This window comes from Diceros bicornis, unplaced genomic scaffold, assembly GCF_020826845.1.
Source record: "Diceros bicornis minor isolate mBicDic1 unplaced genomic scaffold, mDicBic1.mat.cur scaffold_207_ctg1, whole genome shotgun sequence".
Classification (NCBI taxonomy): domain Eukaryota; kingdom Metazoa; phylum Chordata; class Mammalia; order Perissodactyla; family Rhinocerotidae; genus Diceros; species Diceros bicornis.
Genome location: NW_026691096.1, coordinates 428,570 through 445,135, shown reverse-complemented (window position 1 = coordinate 445,135; position 16,566 = coordinate 428,570). Strand labels below are relative to the sequence as shown.

At 37.2% G+C, this 16,566-nt stretch overlaps 1 long non-coding RNA gene across 2 annotated transcripts in view; it reads left to right on the top strand.

Annotated features, from left to right (window-relative positions):
* The first annotated feature begins 6,078 nt into the window (after positions 1-6,078).
* LOC131402674 (uncharacterized) overlaps positions 6,079-16,566 on the top strand; it is a 48,942-nt gene continuing 38,454 nt past the window's right edge. The window contains exons 1-2 of one of the 2 annotated variants that reach the window (XR_009218880.1): positions 6,079-6,775; positions 11,631-11,790. This is a non-coding gene — a long non-coding RNA (uncharacterized LOC131402674). The remainder of the gene's footprint in view (positions 6,776-11,630; positions 11,791-16,566) is intronic. The other variant, XR_009218881.1, reaches the window with a different exon arrangement.

The window sequence follows — 16,566 nt, the reverse complement described above, 5'->3', positions numbered from 1 at the left end:
TCATCCAATAAGGTTGCTGAGAAGAGTAAATTTAGTAATATGTGCAAAGATTCTGGCACAGTGTTGGTGTTCAACAAACATTATATCCTTTCTCTTTATTTCTGGCCACCATTTCTTTTGTACCACGTGCTTTATTATTTACATTTTTGGTTTTAATTAGCATTTGTAGCATTTTAAAGTATTTGGCAGAGTGTCTGTCATATAACATCACTCAACAAATATTAGTCATTATTAAAATTATTACCCTTATATTTCCACCCCAACATTTCCTGCCTCCATTTCCAATAAAGTTCTTTTTTTGTGTGTGTGAGGAGATCAGCCCTGAGCTAACATCTGCCAATCCTCCTCTTTTTTCGCCGAGGAAGACTGGCCCTGGGTTAACATCCGTGCACATCTTCCTCCACTTTATATGGGACGCCGCCACAGCATGGCTTGCCAAGCAGTGCGTGGGTGCACGCCCGGGATCCGAACTGGCGAACCCCGGGCCACCGCAGCAGAGCACGCGCACTTAACCTCTTGCACCACCGGGCCGGCCCCTCCAATAAAGTTCTTTATGCTTCCAATTGCTCATATATATATTGTTCTCCTCTAAATGTATGCTGAGAATGCTCTTATCTAGGAACTGGCTTTTTTTGATGTCCTTCTCAGGAGGATGAGTTCCTAAAGGTGAAAAGTGAAAAAAGGGTAAAGTGGAAGAAAAACTACATCATTAAATAATAAGGAAAAGTTGGAAAGGAAAAAAAAAAAAGAAACTATATTTGTCTTATTTGGATAGTATTTAAGAAAGAAAATTTTTGAAGAGCAAAGTGCATTCAGAAATGAATTGTTATGATATTGATATTCTTAGATTCACTACTTGGCCTTTGAGTGATTCATTGTATTAATAGTGCATACTGGTGTTTGACCAATTTAACAATAATTGAATGTAACATGATGCATGAAATCTGCTGTGTGATTACCATCAAGATGCAATTTTGTTTCATGAATGATATGAAGTTTTTTGAAATGGGAATTTCAGATTTCACCTTGAGATAAAATTTGTAGTCATGTTTCGATACAGGTGGCTAGATAACATTGTTCAAACGCATTATGAAGAAAATGAAACAAACCATGGCCACTTGTGTGTTCATTAAATTATATGAGGTTAACAGGTTGGCGCTTTCTTTGAAAATATATCTTATTTGATATCAACATTCTCCTGCTCTAAGTAACACTAGTTATAATAATTTCTTATATCTTCTTATCAATTCTGGCTCTTCCCTTCTCTAATTGTTTCTTTCTATATGAACTGTTGTCACACAATGACTTTTAGCATTTGATTCCAGTCTACTATAAAATCCTCTCCTTACTAGCAATGCTGTATTAATAATGGAAAGCACATATATGAAGTTATTGACTCTTCTACATATTTTTAATATTCAGTCAATTTACAACACAAGAATGCTATGGGGGTGCTTTCTCTGGGAGGATCTCATTCCCCCAAGGGCTTCAATTGCAATGTCCCAAAGACTTCTGGGTCTATGCAGTCAACCCAAGACTTTCTCCTGAACTCCATGCCTGCATTCTCAACTGCCTTCTGTTCATTGCTACAGGCATTTAAACTACAGTTATGAAGAGCTGAACTCACTGTTTCCTTCACAAATCTTAAAGAAAGTTACCACCACTCATATAGTTGCTTATTTTTTGAGAAAACAGTGTCATCCAAATGCCTCCTTCTCCATAAACAACCTCCATGTCCAGTCAATCACTGCATTTTCTGAATTCTGCCTCCTTAATCTATTTCCTTCTCTCCATCCCCACAGTCCTACCACTTTTTGGGCCATCAGCATCATTTACCCATTTTACTGCAACAGCATGCTATTTGGTTAGCCTGTTTCTTGTGTAGATAAAAATGCAGGCACAGAATTATTTATATCACCTCACTCCCATGCCTAAAACACGTGGATGGATTTCCCTGCCCTAAAATTAAGGTTAAAACTCCTTAACGTGGGTTACAGTTTCCTTTATGATCCTGTTCCAGCTGTCTTCTCCAGCCTCATCTCTGTGTTCTTCCTCCCAGCATTCCCTGCTACAGCTCCACTGAACCTCTTCGGGTTCCTGGAGTAGCTCATTCACTATCCTGCTTCAGCGATTCTGCCCTGCCGTTTTCTTTCTCTGAGACACTTCTCTCTCTACTCCATCTTTATGATTCACTTTTTATCTTAGTTAGGGTTCTCCAGAGAAACAGAACGAATAGGAGACACACACACACACACACACACACACACACACACGATTTGTTATAAGGAATTTGCTCACATGATTTTGGATGCTGAGAAGTTCCAAGATCTGTAGTCAGTAAGCTGGAGACCCAGGAGAGCTGATGGTGTAAGTTCTAGCTAGAGTCAGGGTCCAAAGGCAGAAGTCCAATGTCCTAGACCAAAGACAGACAGAGAGAGTGAATTCTCCTGTACTCTGCCCTTTTGTTCTATTCAGGCCTTCAATGGACTGGATGAGGCCCACTCACACTGGGAAGAGCAAGCTGTTTTATTCAGTCGACCAATTCAAACATTAATCTCATCCACAAATACCCTCATAGACACACCCAGAATAATGTCTAACCAAAAATCTGGGCACGCTGCGGCACAGTCAAGTCGACAAACAAAATTAACTGTCACACCCTTCTAGTCTCATTCTGGATACTCTTTTCTCAAGAAAAATTTCCGTGGCCCCCAAGTCCTGATGAGATTGCATTCTTACTCTCTTATCTGCTTCCATAACACCCTGCTTTCCTCCGTCATAGCCCATACCACACTACATGGTCATTCCCTGCTTACTTACATCCCGTACAGGACTCTAAGTCTTGCTCATCTTTACCTCTGTAATTCCTAATTTAGGAGTTAGGAATTACACTTTGGTACTTAGGAATTGTTCAATAAATATTCGTTGAATGCACGAGCTATTCTATTAACCTTTAAGCTGAATCCTTACTAACATTAAAACTATATACTTATTTTAGCTTGATTGCTTATATAAAACCAACATTTACTGTTGGCCAATTATGGCTGACTATATATGTGTAACAATATTCAACATTCTGGTTTCATTAACTTTCCTCTGGGATTTATACACTAAACCCACTCGATCTGTGGTTTAGATATTTCATGCTGATTAAAACTGTGGCTACCTTAGAATTCTCTTGGTTGCTCACCACCAGGGAAAAGGGCATTCAATTTAGCTGTTTCAAATTAGAAAGCAGCGTACGAAAGGAACAGAGGATTTGGAATAACAAGACCCAGGTTAGAAGACTAGTGCTGGCAGCCTTCATTTTGCCTTAGTTATTGACTTCTGTATACTGAACATCTAGAGAAGTACTTGGCACAAAACAGATTCTAAAAATTGCTAGATGAGCCAACTTTGATAAGTTACAAAAAATATTTTAATCACAGGCTTCTCATTTAGTAAGTGACAGTAATTGTGTTTACTTCACAAAGAGTTTTGAGACTATAAATAAGTTAATATACTCAAATTGAGTACAGAGTGGATGTGAAATGAAAGTCTTGTATTTCTTATTTACATATCATGGGAATATCTGTGAACGTGTTTATAAGTGCAAAATATCTGTTCCATCCTGTAGCCCCCAATTACACATTTTTTTTTTTTTTTTTTTTTTTTTTTTTTTGTGAGGAGATCAGCCCTGAGCTAACATCCGCCAATCCTCCTCTTTTTTTGCTGAGGAAGACGGCCCTGGGCTAACATCGGTGCCTATCTTCCTCCACTTTATATGGGACGCCGCCACAGCATGGCTTACCAAGCAGTACTTCGGTGCGCGCCCAGGATCCGAACCAGCGAACCCCGGGCCGCCGCAGCGGAGCGCGCGCACTTAACCGCTTGCGCCACTGGGCCGGCCCCACCAATTACACATTTTTTCCCCTTTATTTTCAAGCACTTAATATGTGCCAGGCAGTATCCTAAGTGCTTTACATACATCATTTCATTTTATTTTAATAAGGTATTGGTCTTTTTAATTGGCAATGAATATCTTGTCTCATAAAGATTCCATAACTTGCCCAAGTTCACACAGGTTGCAAAGCCTACACTGGCATCTGGGTTTATCTGATACCAAAATTCAATGGTCATAACTGTTCAATTTTCAAACAGCTGGAATAAAGTCTGTATCCATTAAAGTTAATTTCTTTTCCCTTCTTGTCCTACAGGATCAGCGTCCTCCTGTTCTATGTCCTTTGGATTTGCACAAGCACAGAGTGTATGATGTTTGCGGCAACAAGGCAGGGACAATTTAATGGCATTTCCACCAGATTGTGTGAAGACACTCCAACTGCTCTTGGCTCCTTCCCAGTTGCATTGGCCTCCTTGCCCTCCCACAGGTGGGCTTTCATACCCAGGGCAGAGCTGGAACACGGCCATGACTGCTGCAGAAGAGGTCTTTCCTGGACAGACTGGTCAGACGGCACTGGAGCATTTGTAATGGGAGGGTTGTTTGTCTTTCCTTCATCTTTAAGAAGGTCAGAAAAGACCCAGCTCGCTATGTCCGGGTAAAGAGAAATGCAAAGATGAAACTTACCTTACATCTCTATACTCCTCCCTTCCCAATGTTCACCTCGGTATATAAATGGAGTCCCTAACTTTCACTCCTTAATCCCAACACCAGGTGATGTTCTTCCATCTCTAGGGAACGTTTCCTTTCCTTACTTTTCTCAGATTTACTTCCACAAAAATCATCCTCTCATTCTATAAATGGTGCCTTTTTCTTCATTGTTATTATTGCCCTTATTCTTCATCTCTATCTTTGAGAATATTCTTTTTTCTCTCTATAAAAATAACAACAAATATCCTGATTTGATTCTGATTTTTCTTTTAATTACCATCCTTTCTTTTTCCATTTGATGCAAAACTCTTGGGACATATGGTTATCTTAATTTTTCTCCCATTACCTTCCAAGTTCTACGATTTAAGCTATTTCATTGAGTTAAATATATCATTGAGTTAAAAACCATCAATTAAATTACATTTACGACTTTATAAATTGCCTGAATGATACAAATTGATTTCATTGTTTTTAAAGTGATACTTCATATATTCATAGAAGCATTTCCAATCAACTGTATTATAAATTATCCCTGGAGAATCAGTGTTTCTCTGCAATGAGTAGGGGCCATCTTCCAATATTGCAAACATTTGGCCCATTTACAAATGAGTCTGCTTTTTATTTCAGGGTTTAATAAATTGATTTTTATAGTGAATTTATTCAGTTATAATAGGAAGATATCCTATGCATTAATAATTTTAAAATTTAGATATACAAGTACCCAGTTAGTTTTGTTCTTAATTACTGTATATAGACAGATACACACTTTTTTTTGCCTACTGCAATCCATATAAAATTTTATAGTAGTTTGACTAATGTGATAAAAATTATTTTGTTTATAATTACTTCAATTTGTTGGAAGAACTTTAAACACTTGGTTCCTACAAGTGGAAATTAACATTTTAAAGACACAGTGTCGTCAGAGAGTTCAGCAAAGCATTTGAGTACTTTTTAGCCTCAAGAAGTGGGAAAATTGTACTTATTTAAATGTCACTGTTTTGCAAAAACTTTGAGTCTTTTTCTTCTTTGTCTCTTTATCCCTCATTTGCTAGTGCTCACACAATATATGCAGTAAATGTATTTTTTGGAAGTCTAACTATTTTTAACAGATGCAATCCTTAATTTTATTGCTTCATATTTATATTAGAGATTAATATGTTTGCCTGAATGCCAGGCAGATTAACTTCTCTTTGTTTAGCTTTATAATTTTTGCTTTAAGCACTGGAGAAGTTTGTTATTGACAAAGCTGAACTAATGTCAATGATCTTATTTTTCAGAATTTTTTGTGACATTGAAATTTTGGGAAAACATATATGCATATAAATTAGATGATAAAGGTAGAAACCGAGGCTTTAATTACAAGAGATACTCAGTGTACTTTTTATTCTTAAGCCTACTAGATAAGAAAATTCAAGCCATTATTCAATGTTTTTTTAAATAATTTATTGCTGTTTTTAGAACTCTTTACTGTGTTTATTCTAATTCTTTAATTCCTTCAATAAGAATAATCAACCTAATTAAATAATTGCAGGTTAAAATTAAATTTCATTTCAATATTCTTGACCAGGGAACCCTAAGAGTTTTTAAGTGTTTAAGTAACTCAGTTGTGTAAGCGTTAACAGTCAGAAATATATCCAGGTCATCTAAGTCATACAATTGTCAGATGGTTGCTAGGCAACAGATATCAGGTTTGGCTGATGCTTGTTTCTAGGCAAAGCTTACCATGTGAAAAGAAGAACAAATTACATGACACCTGCATTTTGTTGTTATGCTTTTTGAAAATAAAGTTGTATTTGGAGGGGAAAAAAGCCCTGACATTTATTATGCACATCATCTTTCTTCTAAATGTCAGAACTATATCATTTGATAGTTAAGTGATAAGGTACAATGAATTGAAATGACGGATGACATTTTATTTCTTTTATGGTTTTAGATAAGGGCCTTTTGCCTAATGCTGTTTTTATATCTTGTCATCAAGTTAATTAACTTTCTGAATTCATTATGATAGAAAAGAAGCTGCAAGTCAAAATTAATTGAAATATAATTAATTTAAAATATACATATTTCAATGCTACTGAGGACAAGAAGTGAAAATGACTTATGTTACATGATTCTAGTACAACATCAAAATATTTCACTGGTGATGGAAGTGATGTTGAGAGAGAGATCACGTTTTAGAAATCTAAGGTGAAACTCTAATTCTTTGCAAATGACTTAAAACTACTATTATTACATATTACTTGATTAATTTTTATTTTCTGTAATATATAATAAATATAATAAGAAATATAAAATGTTCGGCATAATGACAACTTCCTAGTTATAAACTTCAATGATGTTAGTTTTTCTCTCCCCCTTTTTACTTTCCATATTAATAATTGATGTATAAGGAGTAGGTGAGAGTTTTGATAGTGGTTAAAGATGGTTCAGTTCAGACCCAAGAGAAAATAACCAAAATTATCTGTTAGCCATCTGGGAAACAAAATCATTGTTTGATCATTAATTTTCAAACATTATATATATATATTTGTGTGTGTGTGTGTGAGGCAGATCAGCCCTATGCTAACATCTGCCAATCCTCCCCTTTTTTTTCCTGCTGAGGAAGACTGACCCTGGGCTAACATCTATGCCCATCTTCCTCCACTTTATATGGGACGCCACCACAGCATGGCCTGCCAAGCTGTGCGTTGGTGAGCGCCCATGATCCAAACCAGCGAACCCCGGGTCGCCACAGCGGAGTGCATGCACTTAACTGCTTGCGCCACCGGGCTGGCCCCAGACATATTATAGTTTTTAAAGTATAAATTTCAGAGACCTGATTTTTATTCCCCAAATGAGGAATTGTGGCAAAAATCATTTAAAAAATTCACTCTTGATTAGTTTAGTTTTTCACTGGGAAAATTTAATTCAAAACTTAGCAAAACCGATGTTTTCGTTTTGTGTAACTGGATGCAGTCTTTCACAAATTAAGAGATTTTCCAGTTCCTGGGATTAGATAAAAGACATAGAATATATATATATATTCAAATTCAATATTTTTACAAAAGAGAATTTTGTCAAATTTCTATCTAGAATTATGATTCTGGTGCCTCTTTCTGATTTCTGGAGTTAGATAACAGAACTTAGGAGAAAACTGAAATAAAGTACGTAAGATAGATGAGTCAGATGGAGGTGTATAATGACAACGATTTAGCAAGTCAACTTAGAAATAATACCATAATTTTTTTTTCTAATTCTAACAGAACTTTTTGTTTATAGAAACCTGAATTCTGTATTCAGTTCACAGAGCAGACACCTACTTAGTTACTACAGACTTAAAAAATTGAGACCAGGATTTGTTTTCTCTCTTAGGAAAATCACTCAAGGAATATCTCTTTATATTTTTCTCATAAAAAGTGAGGATTCCGGACCCCACATGAATTTGTTGGTGATAACATATAACAAATAATAATAATAAAATGGAGATACTTTAAATTATGAAGCATTATTTTATTTATGAATATGTCTAACATAAAGAGAAATTGTGGTTATGCTTATTACCTGTTCTCTATACAGCAGCTTTTAAAATGCGTGACCTTGTTCAAGAGCAAACTGCCTAACACTTTCTAAAATAAAGACTATGTAGACTTGAATAAATATTGTCACCAGGCTTTAGAAATGTTTCAACATCTTATGAAATAAGCACATTTAGAAAATCCGAGTTGTTACAAATTGAGGAGTAGCTTGCTCAAAAGATGATGCTGCTTTCAAAGTTATGTCTCTTAAAACTATTATGTTCAATTTTCTTTTTCTTTTTGACATCCAGACACAGAGGCATGTCTGGATGAAAAGAGTTTTATTTAAAAGGCAAGAAACAAACTTTAAAGAATTAGTATTGATGCTTGAGGCTTTAATATGAATTTCTGGGGATATTTTGGGAATTAGTTGTGGTTAATTCACTTTTGTTCATTTCTTCTGTATGTCTTCCACGTTGAGGGACATGTGAAATCAATGCAACCAGGTGTACAGAAGAGAATCAAGCTTTTTCAATCCCACTTTCCTTAAATTACTAACTACAGTTATCGTTATTTTAATGAGACTTTTATTAGTATTTGAAATGCTTCTTGTCTTACAACTTCCATTGAGTTGTTAAATATCTATCTTTTTTTCCTCATCTTATTTCTTTAATAGGTTATCTGTATAGAATTTCATGGACACTCTAAGAAATGATGATAGATTCTTTAGTCCTGAACTGAGGATGAGTAAAATAGTAACTTTTGTTAGGTCAATCAAATCATGATGTCCATTTCAGTTATTTCATACAGCACATTTTGGTGGAGCCGTAATAAGATCTTCCTTTTGAGACACACTTTATTTTCCCTCAACCCATGGGCATAATCTGCTAGAAAGTGACAGCACACCTACATTGTATAGCAAACAGTCCGATTTATACAGAAGAGATTCCAAATTTCCACACCTGACTTGGAATATTTGAATGTGAATCGTAGAATCACTGAGAGAGATTGTCCAAACGGGTGGCCTGCTCAGCTATAAATAGGAGAATAGAAGAGAATATGAATAAGATGAAAAAAATTAAAAACTTCATGATGTCATTAGTTTGGCTTATATTGTAATTGAAATTAATTTGATTACATTACAATTACATTAGCAAATAAGTGTGAAATAGGATCACATATTATATGTTAGAAAAGCCATTGTTAGGAGACCAAGCCAGTAGTCTCAGGATGCTGACTGTACTTAGAAAAGGAACAACATCTAGGGATTGGAGAAGGAAAAGAAATAGAGAAGAGGAATGGAACCAACATTTATTAAAGGCCTGACACTTGAAAGACACTATTCTAAGTGCATGTTGTCCCATTTAACATTTATAACTCAATAAGGCAGAGTGTCATCTCCAAAAAATAGATGAGGAAACAAAAAACTTCAGAGAGTTATGTAACTTGCAAAAAGTTTTAAACTGGCAGCCAACAGAGAAGGCATTGGAACTCTGGCATGTCTGCCTGCCGGCCCGGGTTTATGTGGTTGCTGAACCTGAAATTAGCAGGGGTAGCAGCACCTGTAGCAAAAGATCCATCCTTATGTTCCTCATTTTATGGCTTTATGATAGGTGCTGAAAAAAGAAACCCTCAGTGATGAGGGCCCAACTTTAGAAAATAATCTATTATTTAATGGAGGTTATGTTTTGACACATTATTTAATGGAGGTTAAGTCTTAGCATACTTTACTTCCTAAATTTTATGTAAGACAAACACAGATATGTACAGATAACAGCCTGAGTGTGTTCATTTTACTAAAAGGCAAACGCTGGTGTTATAAAAAGAAATAAATGATGAATATCACTTAGAAGAGTGGTTTTCAAACTTGTGCTTTTAAACTTATTTTTGAATGTGAATCAGTGAGAAAAATATACTCTCTTTCATCACCAACACACACACACAAATTTCTAAAATAGTACTTTACCTTAACTGCATGTAATGCGTTATGTATCCATCCTATCCATCCCACCCCTCCCAATTCACACCATAACATAACACTTTTTGAAAAATACTGGTTATAGATACACTGAGTTGATTCCATAACACACTGTGGGCCATGATGTATGGTTTGGAATTTACTAATTGAAAGATATCAGGTAAAGCTTCCTGGAGAATGTAAACTTTAAACTATAAACTTAGACTAAGAAAATAAGTAGAACGTAGTTAGGCAAAAAGTAGGGGATGGGTGGCAGTGTACGGTTGTATTCTAGGCAGAGAAAACAGAGGTGCAGAAGCCCAGAATTGGAAAGGAATTTGGTGAGATCAGGAAACCGAGAGAAGGGACGGTATAGCTGGAATATATTGGCAGAGTGGGAGAGTGATGAGTGAATCGATATGCATATAAACCAAAGCTATATAGACCATATTAATAATGAATTTTTTGAAAGATGCTAATGGAGGAGGGAGAGGTGTGGACTGGATCACATTGGTTTCACGAACAGGTCAACCTGGAGGCCGGATGGGGAAGAATCTGAGGAGGGGCAAGAGTGGTCATCAGAAGAGCAGTTAGGGGGCTGTTATAGTGGGCTGGGTGAGAGACATAGCAGTTTAGAGTAGGCCAGTGCAGAAGCCTTGGAGGAAAGTAGATGAGATAAAGGTATGTTTATGAAATAAAACAAGAAGATTTGGTGATGCATTGGCTGTGAAGGGACAGTGAAGAAGAATGAGGGTTTAATGACAATAGTTAAAATAATTACTAACATTTTACAATAGTTACTGTGTGTCAGACACTTTCCTAAGCACTTTATATGGTAAATTTGGCCTTCAAACATTTTTCTGAATGCAACTCAAGTTAAGAAATCTATTTTATGTTCTCAGATACACACATGTATTCATAAAACAGTACCTCAGATTTCTGGCTTAACAGTTAGGTAAAGGCTAGTGCTATAACTGAAATAAAGAATAATGGAGAAGTCTGTTTTTGGAGGGGGAAGGGGGGAATGATGAGTTTGATTTTGCATATCGTGAATTTTAGATGTCTGTGTGTGGATCTGAGCTCAGAAAAATAATTTGGGCTATAGATAAAACATTTGGGAATAATCAATGCATAGATAAAAATTAAAGCCTGTGGACGGAGTGAGACAATCTGGGCACAGAACACAGAGTGAGAAGAAAACGAGGTTTACTTTAGAGCCGTGTACAAATCAAATATTAATAGTCAAATTGAGGAGGAAGAGCTGAGAAAGGAGCCTGAAAAGAGTGGCTTAGGACAGAGGAGAATGTCAGGGGAGGGTGTGGTCACATGGTCACAGAATTGAGGTGTTTTGTTTGCTTGTAAAATGACGAGTACATAAGAACGCGTAATGAACTGTGTCAAATACCTCTGTAAAGTCAAGTCAAGTAATAATAATAAAAGTTCCTTCTGGATTTAGAACACGCTTGTTGGTGGTGACCCTAGTGAGAGGTGATCTCTGTGGTGCAATGTGTAAGCGTTGTAAACGTGTGACTTAAACGAATTGTATTTAATCTATGACTAGGTAAAATTCACAAGTTAACATGTTTTTCAGGTAATATTCCCATTTTTGGATAGTTAAAGACCTAGTCAAAATTATAGCTTGGCCCACAAAGTCTGATGTTGGAACTCTGCCAAGTGTGAAGACGTATTCTTCCATCACGGTAAGGATATGTGGATGAGAAGAACCACAACACAATGAAGACAACAGTCAAGTAAGAAAGTTCTTGTATCAGCACAAAGGAAATTTTGCAGGAGTTGGGGAATGAGGAGAAGTTGGAGGCATGGAGAGGGGAGGTGTGGGGAGAGAAGCAGCTGTCATTGTACAAGATGTGTGTACACTCGGCATTCTTGCTGTGCTCTTCAACTTGTAAGGTTTCCCGTGGATGGTTATGGCAGCTGTATGAGAACAAAACAGAAGTTGATACTTTTCTCAGTTGCCTTATACCTGGTCCCTGAAGTTCTAGAGCACAGGGAGGTTGTCAGTTGTGTGATGGGACAGATTTTCAGATTAGAGAAGATAGGAGAGAAAGGAAAGGAGAGCACTGAAGACTATTAAGAATAAAAAACTCCTTAAAGGGGATTGCCTACGAAGAGAAGGAGAAGCTAGGTTAGTATTCGGGAGTTTTCTTTGAAATCGAAATATTTCTTTTCTTGGAGAATGGAGATACCTGTTGGTTCACAACCTCAGGAGATCCCCAGATGAAACTCAAAACTGGCCCCCATATGCAGAGGGCAGGGAGAGCCTGAAGAAAGAGGCAGACTACTCCAGATTGGTAGGTGGCAGTTTTAATAAGCAAGGAATCTTACATGTGAGGCTTGTCTTGGGAGGCCCCAAGACAAGTAGATACCTGCAACTGCCCACCAGAATCTTAAAAGTTTATATAGAGGCCTTCACAGGGTTCAGTCATGTATACCGTCCAGATGGTCTCAGCAACATATTACTCTCTCAAGGCTGTGTCCTTGAAATGACTCCTAGTGTGGGAACGGTGGGCAGAACACACATCCCAAGGGCAGAGGAGGGGGTAAGGAGCCTCCGATTGCTGGTCCAGCTGATGGGTCAACCAGTTGTTCACATCCGCTTGATGACCTCCTCCCACGATACCTCATCTCTTGTAATGGGAGAGAAAGTGGAAAAGAAGAGAGCAATTTCAGGTAGGCTTATGGGTATGGTGGTGCAAAGTTGGGTTATCTTCTGAAGGCTTCTATAGTCTCTGTGAAATATATAGATAAATGTAGGCAGTGAGATAATCTCTTGGGAGAGAGAGAAATGACAGGAGGTGAGAGAGAGTCGACAAGAGAAACCTAGCAGGATTCCTGGGCAGGATTGAAGTCCCAGTCAGTTTGCAATGGTTTTAATCTCAGATGTGTGAACTTTCCCATCAGCCTCACAGCTTGCACAGGAGAGACAGATGGTTGGCTACGTCCTGGATTAGGGTGTTGGGAGAGGTGTAACTAAAGGACAACGGGAAAATTGTGTTCAGAGTATTAGTAAAAGAATGACTAAACTAATAACAACAGACTGTAATTGGTAGGCTGGAATTACACACAATGACTTCAAAGTAAAAAAGTGTATCTGAATTTTTCAGTCCTGAACTCATCTTGAGCTGGACCTCCCATTTCCACTAAGGATAGTAAAGTAAATTTGCTGATTAAAGATAACTGAATCTTGTATTTTAAAATAGTCTCTTTGGGAACACATATCCCATGAATTCAAAGTTCAAAATTCTTTTTGTGAATGTTTCTCTTCATCTCAAGGAGTCTTGTCTTCATCTTTCTCAGATGGCTTGTTGATAGAGGAGTTCAATACCAATTGGTTGGGGGAAAAGGACAGTTAAATCCACCTTTTGTCTTTATTCTTCTCATTCTCTCTCTCTCCTTGGTTACTTCTCTCAATAGCTGGAGATGCTTACCTCAGTGTCTTGTCTGAATAGGAACTATTGCCATATCACATTACCTTCTTTATTCAGGAACAATATTATGAAACAGGGAACTGATATACAGGAAGAAAGAGAGGGGTTGGTGGATTAATAGTCCCAGTGTGTTAGGAGAACAGATGTAGCAGAAATGGTTCAGGAAACAAGACAGAAGGAGAGGCAGATGTGTTCAGGGAGGATGATATTTGAATTTAGTATTGCAAAGCTGGGAAAGTTTTGTAGATGACAGTGTCCAGAGGGCGCCCAGAGGAGTCAACAGATGAGGTAAAGTGGAGATCTTGGAGACAACAAGGTGGTGATGCAAGACTGCTGTGTAATTTGGGTCAGCAACATTGCCTTAGAATCATCTAAGACAAACGTAAGAGTTGGAATGGAGATTGAGACCATGATCCAGAATCTTCAGTTAATGAGGCATGCATTCCAGATGGCAGTGGCATGAATTTTAAATATCATTTTCAGTAGAGACTTTCTGATCACCGTAGAATAATAAATTGAAAGGAGAGAGTATAGTATAGAGGCTTTTTAGAGCTAGCATTCAACAGGAAATTTATAACTATAAAGTGACCAAAGAGAGCAATGTTAGAACTTTCATGCCAAGACTTGCAAAAGAAGATATAATTTCTGATGTATTCTGGAAGTTTTGTCTTTGGTCCCCAAATGTTACATGGCATGGAGTAAATGTTTTCTTCACTTCCAAATAGATAAGAGGTAGGAAAAGTATAGATGAGCAGTTGGATGAAAGGTACCAAGGTGCCCTTCTCTCCTCTGCCCCTTTGCCTCTAATCTGGTAAGGTAGCAAGATTTGGAGTCACCATTGTTACTGCCAACAGCCAAGTCTGCACATATTTACATAACAGAATATGAAAGTGAGTTATGAATAGCAGTCAGTGTCATTTTCTTGTATTTTGATCAAAAAGATTTATAGAAATATCCTTGGACTAATGGACCTTGCTGGAAGTGGTTTCCAGATATCTCACCCTGCTGACTTGGACGTGAAATGCAGGAAAGCAGTGGGGGTTGTGAGGGGACTGAAGAGACATAGGCAATTCCTGGCTCAATGTCAACTTCGAGAGGCTTTGAAATTTACTGTTTAATTGTAATTAACTAGTTAAGCACTTGATTTAATTACTAGTTGCTTCAATTAGAGGAGAATTTGGTGGGTAATTTTTTTAATTTCCAAGGCTTCATTTAGTGGGTAGATTCTATCTATTATAAAATGCATTTGCATGTAAGACTGATTTCTTCAATTGCTTTTTCATAAAGAATTCTAGAATTGACACTTTGAATAAAGTTCCATATTATGCAAAGCAATCTTTTTAAAAAATATATAAACCGAACTGTTCTGATGAATTCACGGAGTTATCATGTGGTCTCTTTATTTACAGTCATTAGAATTTATGCTGTTCTCAGAAATTATACCTTATTACATGGCTTATATTTTTAATGCTAAAGGTGTTGTCTAATTACACCATAATTAAATGTAATTTATCAAATAGAAATAAAGACAAAACCAGTAATCAGAGACTTTTCCTCCATTCATAGATATTCAGTTGAGGTGTATCGTGTAATTAGTTTACCACTGTTTACTCTAGAACAAGTAGAATAAAATTGTCATCATTTTTCCTTTCATCATCTGACAGCACACTTGGAATTCATTTGCATAGGTTTACAATGGAAGTCATTACTCCCATCACAGATCTACTGTTGTATAACCAGCAAGGAAAAAGTGAAGTTTATGAAATGGTAGAGATAAGAAGATGGATTTATTGTTGAATAAAAGAGTTCAAGTTTTCTTTTCTTTTTTGGGGAGCAACTGATGTTCACATAGAACTCTTGTGATCTCAGGTTTGGCCAAATCTCCAAGAAGACAGATCCTATTTACTCCCACACACACAACAAGGTAGGAAAGACAACTGAGACATGACTTACAAAGGAGATGGCCTGAATCTGGTGCTCGAAACTTATTCCCTCACCCATCCAAAGCAATAAAGTGATTACAGTCAGAGAGGCTAAGCAGTATGAGATTGAAGATTTCTTCAGAATTGGTATGCTCAGTGTTCTTCTCCCTCCCCAAGGTAGAGAAGTGTGTGCGTGTGTTGGGGTGGTGGATTGTTTTCTTCTCATCTCAAATCTATTTAGAGGCACTGCATGAAAACCTCATGGAGACCCATCTATGTGTATCTGTGATTTGGATAATACAGAAGCTGAGGCAGGAGCTGCCTACCAAACAACTAAATAAAAAGAAGGATGCATTTCGGAAGTAAGTACACTCACACCAGTTACTGTCAAAGGTGTATATGTCCAGTCGTACTCTTTCAACAAGATGGGGTTACATTCATCTGTACCATATACATTTAATATAAAAGATTTAGCTTCCCAATTAGCAACTATATAACTGGTTTGAGTTCAGGATAAGGAAGCATCACTACCCCACCTCTCTACCGCGCCACCTCAATCCTTTCTTCACTCTTGGCTTTCTGGAGTAATGGTCTCTCTTAATCCATTTCTAATGGTTAACAGAATGGATGTTGGGGTTGGACACACCTGGAGTAGAATTTTGACTCTTGCTTACTGATACATGAGAGGTTCTTGCAGTTTACTGAACTTCTTAGGCTTCTATTTTGCCATCTGTTAAATGGAGAAGATTATAGTGCCTACCCCATGGAGTTACTGTGAAAAATCAGTACCTGTAAAGTACTTAGCTCAGTGCCTGGCACATGGTGCTAAATAGATGTTAGCTATTATATAAAATATATATTAAAAATGGTTGTCCACTCTAGAGTAGCCTAGTGTCCCCAATCCTATCCCAAAATACAGATTCAGGAGTTTCTCCTCTGAATTCAGTTGGCAGTCTTGTGATCTCTGTTGGTGTTAAAAAGTCTCGAGTGTTGCTGGGAGATGTCGCACTGAGCAGCTGAATGATATAGAAGGGGAAGTCTCATATCCGTCCTATGGTTAATGGGCAGAAGAGGCTTCTGCATAAAGTCAGGAAAATATTTCTGTTGGTGAATTGAGTTGGCAGAAATATCTGTATGTAGCTACCAAGTGTTCTCA